Source organism: Capricornis sumatraensis, chromosome 1 (assembly GCF_032405125.1).
Source record: "Capricornis sumatraensis isolate serow.1 chromosome 1, serow.2, whole genome shotgun sequence".
NCBI classification, from domain to species: domain Eukaryota; kingdom Metazoa; phylum Chordata; class Mammalia; order Artiodactyla; family Bovidae; genus Capricornis; species Capricornis sumatraensis.
The window spans coordinates 77,460,507-77,480,852 of NC_091069.1; the positions used below are offsets into that span (position 1 = coordinate 77,460,507).

At 39.6% G+C, this 20,346-nt stretch overlaps 1 protein-coding gene across 1 annotated transcript in view; it reads right to left on the bottom strand.

Moving 5' to 3' along the window:
• Positions 1–17,672, bottom strand: part of SOCS5 (suppressor of cytokine signaling 5) — a 71,414-nt gene extending 53,742 nt beyond the window's left edge. The window contains exon 1 of the mRNA XM_068972421.1: positions 17,569–17,672. The gene's annotated coding sequence lies outside the window, so the exon portion shown is untranslated. The remainder of the gene's footprint in view (positions 1–17,568) is intronic.
• Between the last annotated feature and the right edge of the window lie 2,674 nt (positions 17,673–20,346).

Sequence of the window (20,346 nt, forward strand, 5' to 3'; positions counted from 1 at the left end):
CCTCCCTGGAAGACATGTCTAGTTCTTTATTCACAAACCACAACATTCCTTTGTTTCTTCTTGGGTTATTAACTTTCTCCACTGGATTTCTAGCATGTTCTATATATAGCAAAAAATGTGAAGCTGAGTCACTAGAGTGAGTTCCTAAAGAGCACCAGGTCCATACACTTTAAGACGCCAGGGACTAAGACAGCAAATGTAGTATTTTATTGAGAAAAGTAAAGACTACGACTTCTTTTTTATACCATACGGGTATCCACATCTGCAAGGAGGTGCACAGTAACAGGTGGCTAGGAAAGCAAGACAAAAACTTTAAAAAAAGGAGGGGGGAGGGGAAGAAAGGGATATTAATCTCTTCAAGTGTACAAAGCAGTGCTTGATAGAAATCCACAATTTTAAACTATGAAACATGGGAGACCGCCTTAAAATAGAAAAAGTTAGGATATATATCATACATATAATGTAAGAATAAATAAATGTTCCACTAAATCTATACTGATAAAGCTCAAGTTAAAGTATCTGCAAAAGTGGAGAAGAGGCATGATTAAGATGAGAAAAACTACAATCACTTAAATCCTTCTGCCCTTATCCTCCCATTCATTTTATCAGAATTTTAAAAATTAAGTTTTTTGTATGAGTGAACATAGCACATGCTTCTTGTAGAAAAATGTGAAAAATATTAAATAAGAGATAATTGGAAAATAACCTATAACTTAACTGCTTAAAGTCAGGATTTTTTATATTCATTTTGATAAATATTTCCTTTATAAGAAACTCAAAAGTATCACCTTAGTTTTTTCATTTACTATTGAAATACTGAAAACAATATTTTCTTATACTTAAACATCTTTAGAGTTCATGATTTTTGTCACCTGCAATTTTTCCTTTTTAGTATATTAAACACAAATTTAAACATAATTTACATTGGTTTTATGGTATTTGGTTATGTGGCTGTAGCATAATTTAATCATTTAAGAGGCTTCTAATTTTTAAACTGTATAAATAGCATGGAAATTAATACTGCACACACTCATATATACATATACATCTCATATTTCATTAGAATAAATTGCTAGAAATGGAATTGGGGGCAAAGGATATATATATTTTGCCAAACTGCCATTGTAACGGACTGTATGTCTGTGTCTCCCCAAAATTCATATATTGAAATCTAATACCCAATGTGATCATATTTGGAAGTGGAGCCTTTGGGAGGTAACTAGATCACAAGGATAGAGCCCTCAAGAATGGGATTAGTGCCTTATAAGCAGCAGTCAAAGAGCTAGTTAGCTCGGTTTCTTCCATGTGAAGATACAGGAAGTCTGCAGTCTGCAACTCTGAAAAGGGCATCACCAGAACCCAGCCATGCTAGCACCCAATCCTGAACTTCAAGACTTCAAAACGGTAAGAAAAAAATTCTGTTGTTTATAATACCATAAGTTTATAGTATTAGTTACAGAAGCCTGGGCTAAAATAGCCATTTAGAAACTTGTATCAATTTATGCTCCTAACAACAGCAAGTATTTGCCAATATTTGATTTTTTTTTTAATATGAGAGACCTATTGAAGCATGCTGACTATGACGTAATGATTCTAACCTCTTGGGCTTTTTCCCATAATCTTATTTCATAACCTTAGAGAAAAATCTTTCATGAAGTATCTCTTGCACTAAATAAATATTCCAAAATCACTGCAGATGGTGATTGCAGCCATGAAATTAAAAGACGCTTACTCCTTGGAAGAAAAGTTATGACCAACCTAGATAGCATATTCAAAAGCAGAGACATTACTTTGCCAACAAAGGTACATCTAGTCAAGGCTATGGTTTTTCCAGTGGTCATGTATAGATGTGAGAGTTGGACTGTGAAGAAAGCTGAGGGCCGAAGAATTGATGCTTTTGAACTGTGGTGTTGGAGAAGACTCTTGAGAGTCCCTTGGACTGCAAGGAGATCCAACCAGTCCATTCTAAAGGAGATCAGTCCTGGGTGTTCTTTGGAAGGAATGATGCTAAAGCTGAAACTCCACTACTTGGGCCACCTCATGCGAAGAGTTGGCTCATTGGAAAAGACTCTGCTGCTGGGAGGGATTGGGGGCAGGAGGAGAAGGGGACGACAGAGGATGAGATGGCTGGATGGCATCACGGACTCGATGGACGTGAGTCTGAGTGAACTCCGGGAGCTGGTGATGGACAGGGAGGCCTGGCGTGCTGCAATTCATAGGGTTACAAAGAGTCAGACACGACTGAGCGGCTGAACTGAGACATTCTTCCACTGTTGATTTTGCTTAATAAATTTACCCTTGTTAATTAATAAAAAATTATTTTTCCACGTGCATTTTTGCAATAAGAAATCTGAATTGGTTAAAGGTAACCATGGAAACCTCATTTTGGGATGTTAAGCTTTCTTCCTTTCTTTTGAACTTTCTTCTTTATAGCTTTCAGTATGGCTTGAAAATTAAAATATGATGATATGCTGTACCAAAAGTTACAAAGGTTTTTAGGGAATTCCCTGGTAGTCCAGTGGTGAGAACTCTGCACTTTCACTGCTTAGGGCCTGAGTTTGATCCCTGGTGAGAGTACTAAGATTCCACAAGCCATACAACAAAAAAAGTTTTTAAAAAGAAGCAAAATTAAAATGAAATTTTACATTTCCATTTCCAGTTATGATGGAGTAACTGATACAGGGCTAGACCTCCTGCTGTGAAAAACCATCAAACTGGGCAATACATATTGAGTATTATTTTCAGATGTTGGACAACAGGTAGCATTAGACTGTGATTCTTCAGAAGACGGAAACAAAGACTCATGAACACCCTGGTTTTCCGCGTGCACCTGGGAAGGGAAACCTCCAAAGAACAGAGATCTCACTGAGCTGAAAAAATAGAACATGTTTGAAGTCACTGGAATTTAAAGAAAATACAAGAAAGAAGGGAGCTATGGTGAGAAAATGTTTCAAAAACCTGTAGAGAGATCTCCTAATTCTTTGACAAGACTAAGCTGAATATGCACAAGGCAAGACTCCATGAGGCCAAACAAAAAACTCTGGGGAAAGAACAGCTATGGAGCAGGTGCTGAACAACTACCTGGAAGACATTCAAATTCCTGGCAGCTGGAGAGGAGGGACCTCAATGAATATTACATGCATTTGGTAGAGATCTCAGAAAGGCCATGCCTTGGTATTAGGGCTTAGCTAGTCCTAGAGTAAATATAATTGCTGGAAACCAAAAATAAAGAGAAAATCTGTAAGGCAGCCAGAGGAGGGGGAAAAGACATATTACATCAAGTGAACAATAGTAAGAATGACCACTAACTTATCAGAAACCAATTAAGAGAGTAATGAAATGATGGTTTTAAAATGCTACAAGAAAAAAAAAAAGCTGCCAACTTAAAATTCTACATCCAGCGTAAATATCCTTCAAAAATGAAGGCAAAAAGGAAGAACAAAGTCCAGAATTGTCCTCCTGACACAAACAAGTGGACAACTAGACAAAACATAAATCAATTATTTTCAGACACTAGGTAACAAGCAGTATGGAAATATGACCTCTGAAAGAAGGGAAACAAATGAGGTCAATCCAAAGATTGCCCTAGTTTTCTGTTTGGAACAACAACAAAAGGAGGGGGAACCCAAACAGAGTCAACAGTCTCACCGAGTCCAGGTTACAGAGCTCGGAATTTATGGAGTCTGAGATGAGCAGGATCTGCAGGGCATATGATCATAAAGCTAGAAACTAAACAGAAACCCTCAACAATGTACAGAAGAGGCCTCGGAGTTTCTGGCTAAACACCAATCTGCATATGTGTGTTATGTAAACCTATGAGACTCTCAGAGGAAAACTTCTAAGAAAAAAACAAAGATTAGGGAGCTCTAACAATTCCCAGAGTTCACACAGGGCCAGGATCATTCCGTTTCCACCAGCCAGGATGAATAAACCTTGATGAACACATAAGGCAATCAAGTGAGACACAAGAAGGAACATGCCTCAGTAATGGGCCCAAACTAGCCCTAAACTAAAAGCTGTTCTAGAACCGCCCAAAACCAAAACCCAAAAGACCCCGAAAACAAAATTCAAAAGATCAAGCTGATCAACAAAGTAACTGCCTGCCAGAATTAAACTTAATACTCAAAAAAGGAAAAAAGAAAAAAACAAATATTCAATACCATAATCTCATAAGAAATTACCAAATGTATGAAAAAATAAGAAATGGTCATCTATAATCAGGATCCAAGAGTGGCAGGGATAAAGAGAATTTTAATAAAAGGACTTCAAAATAGCTATTAGAAGAGTTCAAAGGCTTAAAGGAAAACACAGACATAATAAAAAGAAAAACCTTAACAGAAAGGTGGAAATTATTTTTAAAAGATCAATGGTAATTCTAGAATTATATTTTAAAAAAAGTATATCTGACAGAAGAATTTAATTGGATGGGTATAACAGTATGTTAGACAAAGGAGAATTTTTAAAAATCTGTGTCCTTGAAGACTGGTTAACATAAACCGTTTACAATGAAAAAAATATTGGAAGAAAAATGAAAATAGCTTCAGTGATCCTGTGAATTAATATTAAGTGGCTAAATGAACATATGTAGGACTGCAGTCTTAGAAGAAAAGAAATACTTGGGAACTTAAAAATCTGAAGTTAGATGGCTAAAAATTTTACAAACACGGTGAAAACAATATACCCACAGATCCAGAAGCTCAATAAACTGCAAGAAGAAACATATAAAACCACACCAAGGAACATCATAATAAAGTTGCTGAAAACCAGCAATAAAGAGAAAAATCATAAAACCAGCCAAATGGAAAGCACACACTACATATAGGGAAACAAACATAAAAATCACCACCGAATTCCTATCAGAAATTATGCAAATGAGAGGACAGGAAAATAACATCTTTAAGGTACTAAAAGAGGGGAAAATCCTAAAAGCCTAGAATTCTGTAACTATTAATATTAACAATAACTTCCCAAACTGAAGGCAAAATGAGAGAAAGCAAGAGAGAGGGAAAGAGAGAATGCTGCACTAAAGGAAATGTAACCGTTTTCCAAACAAAAGGAATATGATGCTAGATACAAACTCGAATCCATAGAAAGAAGTGATTAAAATGAGAGAAATATGAAAGACATTTTTCTCACCTATAATGGTCTAAAAGGTACAACTGCCGGAAAAAAGCAAAAAAAAAAACCAGCAACAGGGTTAAAGCAAAATGTATGACAAAAATGCACAAAAGATGGGAAGGAGAAGTTGGAAGTGTAATATCATGTATGATTCTTACTTATGAAGCGGCATGATATTATTTGATGGCAGCCCTTAAGTACAAGGGCTACCACTAAAAAATTTTAAGAAAAATGTTATAAACCAATAGAAAAAATAAAATGGAACCATAAAAAATAACCCATCCAAACAAAGACAAGGACATCAAGGAAAAAAAGAATGAATAGTAAACAAATAGTAACATGATACATTTTAATCCAACCTTATCAATAATTACATTCAGTGTAAACGGTCTAAGCTAGTTGTTAGCAATCTTTCTCTATGAAGAACCAGACAATATTTTATGCTTTGGTCTCTGTCCCAACTACTTAACCTTGCCACCTGCAGCACAACAGCAACTACAAGCAATGGGTAAATGAATGAGCATGATTATGTTCCAATAAAACTTTATTTACATAAACAGGTGGTAGAGTTTGATTTGACAGCCAAACTTTACCAACTCCTGGTCTAAACACACCAAATTAAGAGAGACATTATCAGACTGGATTTAAAAAGTTACATGCAACTACACACTGTTTACAAGAAACCTACTTTGACTATGGTACAGATAGGTTAAAAGCTTTTAAAGGATGGGAGAAAATATATCATGCAACAATGGTAAATATACCATTAATCAAAAGAACACAGAAACTTCACAAGGGAAATTACCAGGAATAAGAAAGGACATTTCATGACATGGAGGCCAACTCATTAACAAGGCTTAACAATCCTAAATATGTATGCACCTAAGAGTGCTGTAACAATGCTTGAAACATGAAACAAAGTCTGATAGAACTGAAAAGAAAAGCAGAGAAATCCAGAATTGTAGGTGAAAACCTCAGCTCTGCTCTCAGTAACTGATATAACAGGCAAAAAATTGGTAAAAATGTAAGAAGATTACAAAGACCAGTCTAACCTAGTTGACATTTAGAGAACATTCCACACAGCAATAGGAGAATATATATTCTTCTCAAATACACATTGAACATTCACCAAGATATACCATCTGTTGGGCCATAAAAATTATAAAAAAGCCTAAGTTGCCTCGAATTATTAGGTTTGTTCTATAATCACAATGGCATTAAATGAAAACACAGTAACAAAATAGCTGAAAAATTCCAAATATTGGGAAATTATTTGACAAAACTCTTTGAAACAACCCATGGGTCAAAGAAAAATTATAAGAGGAATTAGGAACTATTTTGAATGTAATGGTAATGAAAATTTATGGCTTTAAATATTGATCATTTTCCAAAAAATTAAAAATCAATTAAATTTTCACTTTAAAAGCTAGAAAATGTCAAGCAAATTAAAACCAAAGTATAGAGGAAGTGAGGAATTAGTAAAAGATAAAAAAATCTTAAATCATGAAATAGAAAACAGATAAATTACAGAGCAAATCAACAAAACCAAAAGTTGATTATTGGAAAGGACTGATAACCCCAGCTAAAGCAATCAGGAGGGAAAAGAAAATAAATCCAATAGCCAGGAATGAAGGAGGGAACACCAGTACATATCTTACATTAAAAGAAAATACGGTTTCATAAAATGTGTAATTAATTTTTCAAGCTGATAAATTCGACAAGTTAGGTGAAGCAAATTCCTCAAAAGACACAAATTACCAAAACAGACACCAAAAGAAATAGAAAATCTGAAGAGTCTTAGACATATCTTTTAAAAAATTACATCCTTAATTAAGAACCTTTCTACAAAGAAAACTCCCAGGTCCAGATGGCTTCACTGGTGAGGTCTATCAAACACTTGAGGAAGAACATCAATTGTACCCAAACTCTTCCCTTAAAAAAGGAAGAGGCAGGAGTGTAAATTGGGAAACCCACCTTGGAAATCATTCTGTTAGTTTCTCATGTTAAACACACCTATCCCATACACCTAGCAATTCCACTTCTAGGTATTCACCCAAAAGTACGGAATACATGTGTCACAGAAGCCTGTACGGGTATGTTCAAAGCAGCTTTCCTCGTAACAGTTGAAAACTGCAACAATGCTTTCTTCCATAATAATAAACCACAGTATATCTATACAGTGAAACACTAGTCATCTAACTGAAAAGAATTAAACACTATTACATGTATCAGAATGAATCTATATTTCAAACAAGAGCTTTATATAATTTTTATGCCCAGGAAAGTTTGAGAACTACTGGTAAAGAAGTACATAATACAAAAACAATAAGAAAATATAAGGAATTTGGATGGTATATAAATTAATCACTGCCACATACATTATAATTACATCATAACCTATATATAACAGTTGTCATCTTCCGTAATTCCTTAATTGCTATTTAAATCATGTTATGATACCCGTCTGTTCACATTCAACTTTCTACTTATGTAAAGTACATAAAGTCTGCTGCTGCTGCTGCTAAGTCGCTTCAGTCGTGTCTGACTCTGTGCGACCCCATAAATGGCAGCCCACCAGGCTTCCCCGACCCTGGGATTCTCCAGCCAAGAACATTGGAGTGGGTTGCCATTTCCTTCTCCAATGCAGGAAAGTGAAAAGTGAAAGTGAAGTTACTCAGTCGTGTCCGACTCTTCACAACCCCATGGACTGCAGCCCACCAGGCTCCTCCATCCATGGGATTTTCCAGGCAAGAGTACTGGAATGGGGTTGCCATTGCCTTCTCTGACTTATGTACTTTCAGGAGTACTAACTTCAAATTTTAGTTTTCAGTCATTTAACACTAATTTCTCATGAACCACATCCCAAACTGTGCATTTTAGATAAAGGATCCTGTTCACCAGCTCCTTTGCTTTTCTTGAAGTCCTACCTTCTTGGTGCACACTGTTTTCCCTAGCTCTTTAATAGTGTTCTTCTTACTTTTCGCCGCACAGCCTTGTCTTGCTACCGCCTTTAAAACTGAACCAAAAACTCATCTTTTCCACTAAGTACTAAACCACCTCAGATTCTTTCCAAATTCCCTCGGCACTTGAAGACCTAGCTCCTAATAGATGTATTTATTTTACTGAATTTGGACATCTCTTCTTAATGACTCACCAACTCCATCCCCTGGATTAGAGAGTAGAACCTTGGGGGAGAACTGAAAAGATTACAGTTCTCTTCAAGGCTCTTTCTCTTGTGCTGTTTTTGCTTTTCCCTCTTAAGAGTGCCATTCTATTGCCAGAGCCTTGAGCTCCATAGGGCTGGAAAAGTAGGAGAGAGAGGTAAAGAGATGGTTAATTAGAGCTGCTCTGGGCGAGACTTCAAAGGTAAAAAAAGCCTTCGGGCTTTAGTATCTGTTCAGACAACCCCACCAGCTCAAGGAAGCAAACAGGATTCCGAAAGAGACTAAAGTGAAGATTAAGGAAGTGCGTTTGTCTACGAATCCTATGTCATGCTGGATGGCCAGACAGGATGTGGTACACTATTTCAAGGACACTAAAATATTTCTGGCTTGCCAGCAGTAAATATTTCTATGTATTCTTTGTAAGGCTACGTGGTTGGGTGTTTGACTAGAGGTGGGCAAAATTTCAAGCAAAAATTTTAAAATGTCTACATTCTTGAGCTTAGTGTTAACACTGGCAGTTACTTTTTGTTCTGCATGCATTATTATTTAGGAATTATGGTCATGACTTGTCTAATTTCAAAACTTTCAACTACAAACGTTATACCTTTCAAATCATATCTATAAACCTGACCATGCTCCTGAGCTAGACCCATTATTTCCAACTGATCACTTATTACCTATCTAAAAAGCATAATTACTTATCTGAAAGCAAACTCAGTGTTTTCCTTCTCTCACCTGCACATGTTATTCTACCGCCAAGTCAGGAACCTTAGACTCATCTTCAACTTCCTTAAACTCCAAACACAAACCAAGTCTGGAGGAGTTAAAACTCCTGTGTATCACTGAAATCAGTGCCCTTGTTTCTACCCCTACTACAAATTCAGACCACCATAATCTCATTCTTGAATGACAATTATAGAGCCTTACGTGGCATCTTTGACTGTGATTTACCTACCAGAGGCCTGAGAAAACACCTCATTCACTCATTCTACTGCATGTATTGTTGGTTGTTCAGTGGCTAAGTCGTGTCTGACTCTTGTGACTCCATAGACTGAACAGCCTGCCGGGCTCAGGAGTGGGTTGACATTTTCCTCTTCAGGGGATCTTCCCAACCCAGAATCAGGTTTGATCCTGCACTGCAGGTGGATTCTTTACCACTGAGCCACCAAGGCAACATCACTGCTGAATAAACGTCTCCATTACCTGCTCCTCTAGGCTGCTTTCTTTATTACACCTATAACTGTTTTTAAAAGACCAAACTATTTTTTTACCACTTCCTCATCTATAAAAGAAAATAAAAACCCTAACTTGTAATATTGCATTTTGTTCCCATTCTACCTTGCTTCTAGTCTGATTCCCAAATTTTCTTCTGCACTCATTCTGACAAATCAAACTTCACCCTTTTCCTTAAACACACTATGCCTTTTATTTTTAAGAATCTAGAATAAACAGTAACTCAATCCAGCTTATTTTATTTTTATGAGCACCCATATACAATTTAAAGCCATTAGCTAAACCTATATAGAAGTGGAGAAACACAACGGTCAACTCTCAATTAGCCTATTTTCATAGCCTTATTAACACGGCCAGTGTAGACTACCTGCTGAGCTACTTCCTTCTCATAAGTCACGGTTAAAAAGCCCTCAGTTACAGGTGTATTACTCTTCTTTTGATCAACTGGCACAAAGGGAACTACAGCTCAATCTTCTTCACATTCATTGACTTCCTTTCTTTCATCTTGAACATCTTCCTTCACCACTTCTGCTGTTTCTTTTGTACTTTTCTCTTCCTAAAGTTTTCACAGCATCCTCTTTGTGCATCCTTCTCAAGAGAATCAGTATTCCTCTATCACTCTTACTGATAGAACACTTAAAAATTTACAAAGTACTTTCACATTTACTTACTCATTTACTTGGTTCTTAGAACCTCATTTTTTGAGGGTGCCAAAATCAATAAATACAAAATACGTGTAACAGTTTATACACGATAGATGTCATCCTTCTAAGTGAAATATAAAATATTTTCTTACATTTTAACTCACATTTAAAGAAACTACAATTTCTCTCTTCACCTTCTCATCTCTTAAAACAGTTGAAGCCTTCTCCTACTTTCACAGCAAGAAAATTAATGCCTGTTTCAATGTTATCTAAATGTTTTCACACCCCTCTTTCAGACCACAGGGAGAACCCCGGTCTCTGGACTCCTACTCTGCTGTCTCTTCCACCCCAAAACTGTTTTTTGTTAATGTTTCCTTTAGTAATGCCCATTAATAATCCAGCATGTTATAAAGTCAACAGGAGAAACATTTTATGGGCAGCCAGCACTAAGAGTAAGACTATACAGTACACTAAAACATTTTTATTGTTGCTGTTTAGTTGCTAAGTTATGCCCAACTCTTTGCGACTTCACGGAATGTAGCTCGCCAGGCTCCTCTGTCCATGGGATTTCCCAGGCAAGAACACTGGAGTTGGGTTGCCATTTCCTTCTCCAGGGGATCTTTCCGACCCAGGGACTGAACCCCTGTCTCCTGCTTGGCAGGTGGATTCTTTACTACTGAACTGCTTAGGAAACCCAAAACATCCCTACTTTTTCTTAAAAGTCAATAATTTAAGGAACCTCTTTAAGTCCTCTCAAAATATCTAGACACTTTCTCTTCTGATAATGACATCCAAAGCTGCCACAGGAAAGGAGTAAACCGCATTCCATAAAACCTAAATGACGACAAGTTTGAAGAGCTGCCCCCTAATATATCAAGAAATGTTTAGGGTCAACAATTAAAAAAAAACCAGGACCTCAGTCCCAATTCTACCACATACTGACCAACTTGGGAAAGTTACTTAACTTCTCTGAATCAAATTTCCTCTTTGGTAAAACTGAATGCTACCTACATTTCGAAACAGTTAAAACAGAATTAAATCAAAGCACGATGGCAAATCTCTTGGCCTGGAACATAATAGTAAAAATGGTAACCCCTTGTGTAATTATTTTCATATACAACAACATTCTTGTTTTCAGAACCTGGCCCCACAACACTTAACATGTTCCTCCTTGGACTCTGTGGCCAAGGAGTAACTACAATAAACGCCTTCAAGGAAGTTATCGCCATGACTTCTGGATCCCCTTCCTGGGTCACAGCTCAGGCTATAAATATAATTTGGACTATCTTCTCCTAAATGCATTATCTTGTTCTCTGCCACACAAAAACTCATCGAAGGATGTTCCGGTAGCTTCTTCTTGTTGGCTTGGCTTTTAACTGCTTGGAACGACACACGGAGTCAGCTGCAAATCTGGCAACTTTCAATGCCAGTATGTCTTTAAACCATTTATAAAAATGTTAAATAAAATTAGTCCCAGCACCAATCATCTGAAGAGTAATAAGGATGGCCTACTTCTCATGTTAATAACCAAGGTCAAAGACTAAATAAATAATTAGATAAATTAGCTCCCCTTTGACTACAGGCATATTTTAACTCTTACAATACTTGGACTTCTCCCAACAGGTTATATTTAATATTTAGTAAGTTTATCCTTCAGCAGTTTTCCTGATACAAAGACACACCTAATACATAGAACCTAGGATCAATGCTAGGGCTAAACTCCTAACAAAGCCCAGTTTTCTTCAACATGTTCTATCCAACCTCTAATTCTTAACTTTCTTCCTCTGACTACCTGCCACATATGCAGGCCTGAAGTTCAGTTCCCAAATCATTTTCATTCCATCATTTTATCTTTCATGTTCCATTTTAAGCCTATGTATTTATATGTATAATTTAAATAAGCTTCTATCCTTTTCAATTGCTTGAAATACCACATATGAATACTTGATTGCCACCTCTAACTGAAGACTCTGGCTCAGAATAGAAAGACTGGGTATTATTCCTGTATGCAAGCATGGATGCTTAGTCGCTCAGTCTTGGTGAGCTCTTTGTGACTCCGTGGACTGTAGTTCCACCAGGCTCCTCTGTCCACGGAATTCTCCAGGCTAATTCTATACTAGAATGGGCAGCCATTCCCTTCTCCAGGGGATCTTCCTGACCCAGAGATCAAACTCTACCTCCCCAGTCTCCTGCATTGCAGGAAGATTCTTTACCATCTGAGCCACAAGGGAAGCTCTGTAGTTTTCCAATAAAATAAGGAAGTTATTATTTGAAGACAATCCCAGAGCAGATAAACTCTTTTCAAAAATAACTATTTCAAAATTATTTTCATCACTGCTTCTTATTTTTGATAAAGATACAGTAACTGAATGACATCTCACCAAAGGGAAGGCAAATTTAATTTTGACGTGAACCAGCATGTAAGTAAAATGCTTATATACTACTAGTGAACTTGCAGACATATATTCTCCCTATATCTATTTAGCAATCCTGTCACTACAGTTTCCCTCAGGGCATTCCTCAGAATCTGTCACCTGCACGGAGAGTTGCTGTCTAGCTGCTAAGTCATGTCCAACTCTTTGCGACCCCATGGACTGCAGACCACCAGGCTCCTCTGTCGATGGGATTTTTCAGGCAGTAATACTGAAGTGGGTTGCCATTTCCTTCTCCAGGGGACCTTCCTGACCCAGAAATCAAACCCACATTTCCTGCACTGCAGGCGGATTCTTTACCACTGAGCCTACAGGGAAGACCAGGTGGAGAGTAAAGACAGGTAACTTTCACTACTCAGATGCAAACATGCCCAACACCAACAGTCCAACTCAGCCAATTACCCTTCAAGATTACTTCTGCTCTAACCAGATACAAAAGCCCTTTCCCCCTTTAAAAGTAGGATAGCTGGATAACTCAGATGAAAAATTCATTAAGTTGAGCAAGGCAAATGATTTACATTTTCCCTGTCACTCTCTAACATCTACCCTGAGGCTAAGAAAAGTAGTTTGCACCGTCTGTATCTACTCAGTCCATATACCCATGAATTTTCAATATGACTAACTGGCAATTCACAACACCATAATTATTTTTAAATACATGGAGAAAATCAACTTAATGAAAAACTGAATAATGGTTTGTTGTTTTTTTATTAAAGCATGGTATTTACCATATCTTTTGAAACCATATTTAACTAAATATTTTTTTCACATAATTAGATTAGATGTGAAGAAAAGATCTGTATGTCTAAGTTCTCCGAAATTCCTAAAATTATGTCATAAGGCCAAAAATGACCAACAAATTGTAGTAATTTCATAATCTTTCTTATAACAGTTTATCAAAAGAGGACTAGGGGTTGGTCACTCTCAAACAGTAAAATTCTGTACCAATGAAAGGAAAAAAAAAAAGACTCTGGAAACTTCTGGTGACTCCATTTAACTCTTCGCCCTGCTGGTCAGCGTTACTTCAGAGTAAAGGGATGACCCGTGTGTTTATCATCTGAAATATCACCAAAAGAATGCCTACCTGAGATCCAAAACAAAACAGTCAAAATCAAGTATTGGCATAATAAAAATGCTTTTGAGCTACAATTTATTTCTTATTTTAATCTCAAACGTGTAAAATAGGCTCAATTCAATGAAATTCTAAAAATAAGGGCAGTTTTAAAATATGTGATATAACTTAAAAAATAATTAAAATTAATGTAAAAATAAAAAAGGTGTTACCTTAATACCTCCTCCACACAGGAGTAAGCTCCTGCGTGACTGCTCCCTAGCGGCTCAGCAGTAAAGAACCTGCTGCCAATGCAGGAGACGCGGGTTCGACCCCTGGGTGGGGAAGATCCCTTGGAAAAGGAAATGGCAACCCACCCAAGTATTCTTGCCTGGGAAATCCCATGGACGGAGGAGCCTGGCAGACTACCGTCCACAGGGTCTCAACGAGTCAGACACGACTTAGCGACTAAACAACAACAAACAGAAGACAAGCTGCTATAACATCAACTGAAGAACCGGATGAGGACGAACTCCAAAATGTCCAGGAGAAAAAATCCACCACCGTCACCATAAAACACATTTGCTAAACCACATGTTCTTGAGACTAGTGAGATCTGGGCTACAGCAAATCAAAAAGAATTAAATGCTATAAAACTGGAGCTAAACATATTTTATCACTAAAACCTAAGCATTCAATGAATGAAGTCATCAAAATATTCACTTAATAGAAAACAATGTTCAATGGTTTTCTCATGGTTCCATTGGGAGAAGGGGGTTGCAAAGAGTAAAGACCTTACAGAGACCTGGTTTCCTCATCTAAGATTAACAAGGAGGCCGGCAGAACTCCCTGTATTTTCAACAGAATATCTGCAAATCAATTGTTAACATTTTAATTCTAGAATAATGAAACTTCTACAATGGTCTCCCAGTGACATTCAGAACAGCCACACTCACTATAACTTGATAGATATATCTAACTCAAGTTCCAAGGTGAGCAGACTAATGACTAAAAATAAATAAATAAATAAAGGAGGGCATCATTTGCTCTAAGTGTCCCTTAAAGCAGACTGTTATTTGATCATGCATTTATCTAGGAAATTTGTGTAGCCACAAAGTGACTTCATTAATAGCAAGTAAACAATTGGACACATAAGTGCTCGTATGTACCTAATGAACATTACAAATGATATGTAATATTTGTTGTACCCTTACTCTGTACTTTTAATCCTCACCAATACCCCATGAGGGGGTATATTTACTAACCTCACTTTACATGTGAGGAAACTTAGGTACACAATGGTTAATATAATTTGCCAGGGATCATGATGTTATTATACAAATCTAGTCTTTACTACAACTATGATCAAAATCATGTTTTTATAATTATGCAATTCTACTACTGTTCTTTTTAAAGGTACTAAAATCTATTTTAACAAAACCCCCCCCACTTACTTAAAATAATAATTTTTGTATAATTTATTTTTAAAATATCTGAGTCTACTGAACTGAAAAATTTTTAAGCAATTAAGTTTTAGCGTAAAAATTATACAACACTAGCCTACCCTAAGAAGTTCACCTAATATTTCAATCTAGATGACAATGAGAGGGAAACATCAGCACTTGCACTTACAATGCTGCATACTGTTTTAAAAATTTCAATAAAAGCTCATCTTATTGTATATCATTTCATGTATCATAGTAGTCAACCCAAGTTTCCCCATCCTTCAAAGGGAACATCACCACCCATAATCCTAAAACCACTTATAGTGGGCACCAGAATGCTTTAGAAATTAACAGTGTGAACATGATAAAGTAGAAAAACCCTGCACTAGAGTCCAGAGACCTGCCCACCAATCGTGGCTCATCACTAGCTAGCATTTTAGACCCTTCCACTGGTCTGGGTCTCAGTTTCCTGATGTGCAAAATAATCATATCCAAATTCTACTCTTCCAGCTCTAAAAGAAATGTGACTCATACACATAAATCTTTCTTCCAAGCTTCCTATTCTCACTCTGTTTAGTTATTACCATTACTTTGCAGGCATTATGCATTATTTTTCCTTATTTTTACAATGGGAGAATAGCCCATTCTAAACAAAGCTAAGAGGAGAAAGCCTTTTTGACCACTGGTTTGCCATAAATGAGTCCGAAGGTGAATAATGTAGGAGCTATTATAACGTTAAAAGGTGTTAGGTTTCAATATTTTAGGCTACTGTTTTGTGTGCCAGTACATTCTCCCTAAGGACAAATAGTAAAATTCAAGGACAACAGGGAGAAAAAAATTTAATTTTCTATTATTTATTCAATAACTAAGAAGGTGCCAAGTGAATATAACTAACAACCTTTTGCAGAAATGTTTTCTCTAACGGATGAATTACATTTTACATCAAAGTGAAAATATGATCTACAAAATTTTCTCTTATACTTAAATACTCCCTTAAAAAAAAAGCTCTTATTTTATAAATTGTGATGAATCAGTAAGATATATGATTGTGAAAAAATTAAAAATCTAGCTGTGAAATTCTTAGCTTCCTCTTCTAACCGACATGAAGAACCTCCGTGGGCTGCCACAGAGGTGGATTCTGTGGACTAACCCTGGTATGAATTTTCTACGCTCTTAACCCCTTTTGAAGAGTGTTATGCAAATACAAGATTATTAAACTAAGCTTCAGACAATAAAATTCCTAACTGTTAGAAAAATCAAGCTAATTTTCGTATTGCTGCTAGCCTACCAAACATCTTCCCAGTTCAACAAAGTTAAAATATTTTAAACTTCTATAAAATTTGTGGTTCATTTTTATATGACCTTGTAAAGAAACAATTTAAAACAAGGGAAAGAAAGCCCATGAATTACTTATTAATCTTATAGAATAAAAGTCATTAGCAAACTGTAATAATAGTACACATCAGTCTAAATATTAAACTGGAAGGAAGTAAACTACTGCTATGGATGGAGAGACCTGAAGGAGGGATCTTCAGCAGATGGAGAAGCTGCTACAAGAGGTGCAGTTTGTGAATTTCAAGGTGCAGTTTGAGAATTTCCAGCAAAAATAATAACCGGGAAAACACCATAGAACGCATACATACATTTTAGAAGATAGCTGCCAAGGTCCACCTTTTGGTTGGAATGCCGAAAGAAAATGTCAAAAATCACCTCGCGACTCCAATCCTTCAGCCTTTCAAAGTTCAGAACCAAGCCAACATGAGCGCTTAAACTGTTTCTGAGCATCCTTCTTTAAATACAACGCCCTCTCCAGAAAGTCACTTCGCCTCAGCTCCTTGAATCCCCAAATCCCAGTACCAAAGAATCTTAGGACCCCAAGTAGTTGCAGAGGGTCTTCCAGCGCCCGCCTGAGCATCCCTTTCCACCTCGGGTTAAACTCCGGAGGTGCTCCAGCCACTTCCCCCATCCAAGTTTCCCAGTTCCCTCTCATCTCCCGGTGGACCTTCTCGTCGACCTTGAGGACCCCCGGATTGGAGCCTCAGAGCCCAGTATCTTGACGGATGCCCTCTTCCATGCAGCGCGCGCAAATGCCCCACAGTCTCTGGTGACCCCCGAGACTGGCCACGACCCTGATCATGAACGCCCTCCGACTACCCTGGAGCGATCCCTCTCCCCTTAGGCGCCCCACATTCCTCCAACCAGAAAAATAATTCAACGAAATGCATCGAAAACCTACCAAGGGCAAGCTCCCACTATGCGCCGCACGGTCTGCACCCGGCTCGCGGCCCGGGGTCCGCCGTCCCCCGCCCGTCGTCCTCTTCCCGGCCGGAGGGCTGGCGCTGCCTCCGCCCGGGATGTGGAGGCGCCGGCTGGAGACGGACTGCGCCCGGAGCGAGCACCTGGGGCCGGAGAGGCGGCAGCTAACGGCGGCGCGGGGGCCGGGGAGCGCTCACCAACCAGGTCGGCCGCGGGGATACTCACCGGTCGGGGCGCGCGGGGCGGCCTCATCCAGGGGCACCTGCGGCCAGGCAGGACGGGCCCGGACGGCGCAGTCACCGAGAGCGAGTCCGCCGGACAGCCCGCCGGTCCCGTCCGGCTCTCAGGGACTGCCCGAGCGAGCGCAGTCTCGCTTCCTTCGGACGGAGCCCGGGGACCCCAGCTCCGCCGGATGCCCCCTCCAGGCCCCCACCCCTTTCCCGGGCCGCCTCCCCCTCTTCACCCTTTACCCCTCCCCCCACCCCCAACCCCCACCGGAATGGAAAATACCTCCCGGGGCGGGGGGAGGCGGCGGCACGCCTCTCTGAAGGGCAGCCTACCGTGACCAATAGCAGGCGGGGCTCTGGAGGGGCGGGATTCCTAGCGGCCAATCCGAAGACGTGGAGGTGAAGGCCGAAGGAGGGAGGCTGGGAGCTAGAGTTAAGCGGCCCGGGAGTCAGGGAGGTCCGGCCGCTCGGGTACGCTCTGTGCGCGGCTGCCATTTTGGAGTCGGGCCGCAGCGACGGCGGCCGGGTCCGGCCCGGGGGTAAGGGAGGAGCCAGTCAGATGGGAGATATGAGGTCACGTGGGCTTGAGGGGCGGAGTAAAGCGGACCCAAGGGGAGGGGTCGGCGGCGGCGAGTCCCTGGGTCTGAGCAGGGTCACGTGGTCCGAGAAGGGGCAGCGGTGGGCTTGAGGGCGGAAGGTCAGCCTTGAAGTGGTGGGAGGAGGAACGCTTTGTCCCTGGTTTCAGCTCTGTTAGGGAAAAGGAAAGGAAAAATGTTGAATGGAGGCGTGAGTTCCTTGTCGGAAAATGTGAATGAGTCTCCCTAGATACCTCCAGCAAGGAGCGTATTACTAAATTCCAAGATCCACGGGAACCTAGGCACTTCGTTTAATTCAAGTAATGCCATCCCTATTGCCGGCTGTCACAAACATAACTCAGATCGGATGGAGGGTTGTCTCTCACTTTTTGCTTGCAGTTTGGCTGGAAGGGCTCCCCAACCCTAGAAATGGTTAATAGGATAAAAGCATAGTTGAGGCAGTCTGACTCCACCAGGACAGGCCTTCTGGACTTATAGAAGCCTTGTCACTCACAAACTTACTGGCCACTTTTGTGTTAGACATACCCATGGTCGTATTATAACACCTCCAAACAAAACAAACAATGAAACCCTGTCTGGCTCTCAGCCGTATTTCAACTCGTGCTTCCAGTACAGACTAAATTATGTTCCTTACTAATCCACTGAAAGTGCCCCTCTCAAGGCCGCCAGTGACATCCGTATGATCGAGTTCAAGGGTCGCTTGTATAAAGTGATCTCTTTTGCAGTAGTTTCTAAGGTCTCCCCTCACTCCAGTTTCCCTAAGACTATAAACTCTCAGATTGCATTTTTTTCAGTTAACCTAATTCAGTTGTGTTGGCTTTTTAGAAGAGTCCCAGGATCTAATCCTTAGTCCTCTCCTTAGTAGGTACAGAGTCATTCTGCTGCACTCTAAGGTAGTCTAACCATTCTGATGACTGAGTGTACCTTTAATGAGGTTCCCATCTGCCTGTCTTAGTGCTTTTGGATATCTCCAGTTAAATCTAATCTTGACACATCCAAATCGGAACTGAAATACCCTAAGAAGTCCACAAAACCTGCTCCTCCCTGTCTGTTATCTTCTCTGATAACATCACCATTCATTCATTTCACCAAACCAGAACCTGGGAGCAATCCTCCAGGCTCCTGCCTCCTTGCTGTAACACTTCTGTACCCCTCTGAGCTTTGTCCTGTTGGTTATCTTTTCTAATTGTTCTTTCCTCTCAATTTCAACAGCCATTGCCTCACCTGGGCCATTTATTCATTAGCCCAGTATTTACTAAGCATTTTACAATGTGCCAGCTACTGTTTGAGGTGCTTAGGATATAGTGGTGAACAAAATTGACAAAGTTCCTGAATAGGGTGAAATAAAGCATATATGAGTAAAGTAGCAAATTAATAATTCAGGGGGTGATATATACTATAAAGATCTCCCACCAAAAAACAGAGAAACATGCAAGAACCTCCCGAAGTTGTTGCCCAGCTCTTCACCTCAGTCTCCCCCTCCATCCTGTTCCCCCAGCCTCCCCACCCTGCTTAGTATCTTCTCATCCTTCCTTCTCATTCTCAAAGAAAAGATGGCCCTGATTGTTTGATCTGGAGCGGTTTTACTTCCTTTCATCTGTGAGGACTTCCCTCTATCTTTTTGTTAGGGCTGCCTCAATACCAATCCCCCGGCTAGGAGATAAGCTACTTTGAGGGCAGGAGTCACACCTTAAACATCTTTGGGCCTCCACAGTGTCTTGACTCAGAATAGGTACTCACAAAATGCAAATTGACATGAACTGGTGAAATCTCCTGACCCCTGAAGCAGGCTGCCACAAAAGCATCTTGAGCCCAACAGAATGGAAGATCAGTAAGCTCATCTATTAGAATGTAGAGGCTGTGATGCCTCCTGGCAGGGGGCAGGGTAATAAATGAATGAGATTACCTCTGTTGGTTCCTTCCAGGCCTGGGATTCCATGATGCTATGTTCCATGTGGGGCAGGAGTTGCATCATAAACACTACTTTACTTGACAGTGCCAAGTACACGTGGGCAATTTAAAAATACTCTTTGTTTCTAATGAGGAGCTTCAAACCCAGAGCACTCTGGGTAAATTGCCAGGAGAGGCTCTGCAGGAGAAGGGTTGCAGTTGCCACTTGACTCTATTTCCAGGCCCTTGGGTGTTGCACCCCAACAGGGAGTGAGATGTTGCCAGTTCCG